This window comes from Austrofundulus limnaeus, unplaced genomic scaffold (genome assembly GCF_001266775.1).
Source record: "Austrofundulus limnaeus strain Quisiro unplaced genomic scaffold, Austrofundulus_limnaeus-1.0 Scaffold419, whole genome shotgun sequence".
NCBI lineage: Eukaryota > Metazoa > Chordata > Actinopteri > Cyprinodontiformes > Rivulidae > Austrofundulus > Austrofundulus limnaeus.
This window is the reverse complement of record NW_013952821.1, coordinates 172,603-174,836: the sequence shown is the minus strand read 5'-3', so window position 1 is coordinate 174,836 and position 2,234 is coordinate 172,603.

Sequence of the window (2,234 nt, the reverse complement as noted above, 5' to 3'; positions counted from 1 at the left end):
GTCTCCTGTTAGCGGCTCTGCTGGCAGCATAAAGTGGGTCAGAACACGCAGCGCACCTCGTCTCCTTTGGGTCACGGGTCACATTTACGTGACGTCGCTTCAAAATTAGAATATCATCACAGAACCACCATTAAATTAGCTGCTTCTGACATTTTAAATGCTATTGCAGTTGTACTATCAGCAAAAATGTGCGCATCAGAACCGCAGCATGCAGGACTTCCTTGTTTTCTTCTGGATCTGTGGCTCAGTCCCGCCCCCGTCCTTTTTTTGTCCGATGGGAGCAATGATCGTCACACTCGTGGCTTTGTTTACAAGTTATAGTTCATTTGCAAAAAAGCACAATGTTAATGCAAACGGCACCAAACGAAAAAAAAAAAAGTCAATTTTTGGTCCGGACCAAACAATTGGACTAAATTTTTTCCTGGTCTGAATACACCCTTCAAGGGCTGCATGCTCATGAGTGCGCATTTGTCAGTCGCACACCTCACTGCCCCATGCCGAGTACTGTCCCAATTTGAAGGCTCCTCATCATGCAGACGAGGAATGCGCCAGACAAAATCTCGAAAACCGAGGATGCATCCATGTATCCTCACCGGTCGAGGATATCCCAGGATTCAAAGCGTGGCCAACAAATTAAAAGAAGAAACCAAGACGGTGGAGTTTTTTATTTTTTAACGAGTCGGCGTAGTTTAGAAATTCATCACGGACTGAAGAATTTGTTTTTAAAAGTAATTTTAGCAACTTTGCTGATGAAAATTTATGCAGCAATAAGATGATAAAAAATGCAACTACAAGTACAGATACTGGAGCTAAACCCAATCATTAATGTTTTCTTTTATTTATTTACGTGCAACGTTTTAACTGTGAAGTTGTTCTTCCAGTGAAAAGACGTGTAAATAAACATCCTAACAAAGTTGCAGTCTGATATGAAACCGATCACTTTGGTAACAGGGTAGCGAGTGGTCACGCAAACTTATATCAAACGAAAGCTAGACCATCTCATGTAGCATGTGGGCTACATGCTCATGAGGACCCTGCTCATGAATTAAAACATAGCCATGGTTCCACCCACGTAACGTGATGACATCATCACATAGGGCGACGTGATGATGTAACTTGTTCAAAGTCAGAACGGCTCTGTGAAACAAACGGCTCCTCAATATCCAGATCCATTCAAGGAGCCATTTATCAAATCTCTAGCTTATGTGTCCATTTAATCAATTTATGCACTAATGTTACAACTTTAAACCCAACCTTTTTACCCTCCTGGAGTAGTCTGAAAATAAATCCTGTGTTTTCAGCATTTTATTTGTTTTTGAGTTTCAGACATGTCATATTTAATCAGCAGCACTCAGTTTGTGCTTTTTAATCTGTGCTATAGAAGCAGTTATTCAGTTGGTTGGATGCTTCCATCTTATGAAGACTATGGTGGTGGAGTTCAATTCAGTTCAGTTTATTTATAAAGCGCCAATTCACAACATACGTCTCAGGGCACTGTACTCAAAAATCAATCTAAAGAAGCCAGTAGACTGTGTTGAATCACTTCATCACATTCTCCCATCCTGAGCACCACATGGTGACAGTGGAGATGAAAAACTCCTTTAACAGGAAAAAACCTCCAGCAGAACCAGGCTTAGGACAGGCGGCCATCTCCCTTGACCGGCTGGGCTTGGGGGACAGGAAAGAGACACAGGACTGGTCCAGGTGTATTTTCCTCTGGGAGAGACAAAGAAAGCATGTTATTGATTGAAATAATTACAATAAACATGTTGAGAAGAGAGACTAAAAAACAGCAGCAGAGTGAGGAAATGTGGTCAGTTTGTGCTCCAGCAGTCTAAGCCTATAGCAGCATAACTAATTTACTATAATAACTAAGCAATAACTCAGGAAACCTCAGTCTAAATATAGGATTTATCAAAAATGAAAGTCTTCAGTCTAATCTTAAAAGTAGACAGTGTGTCAGCTTCACGGACAGAAACTGGAAGTTGATTCTACAAGAGAGGAGCTTCATAACTGAAAGCTCTGCCTCCCATTCAACTTGTAGAAACTCGAGTAACCACAAGTAAACCTGCAGTCTGAGAGTGAAGTGCTCTGTTAGGAAAGTATGGAACAATAAGATGTTTAATATATGATGGAGCTTGGTTGTTGAGATATGTTAGGAGTAATATTTTAAATTCTATTCTAAATTTGACAGGGATTCAGTGGAGAGAAGCTAAAACTGGAGAAATATGATC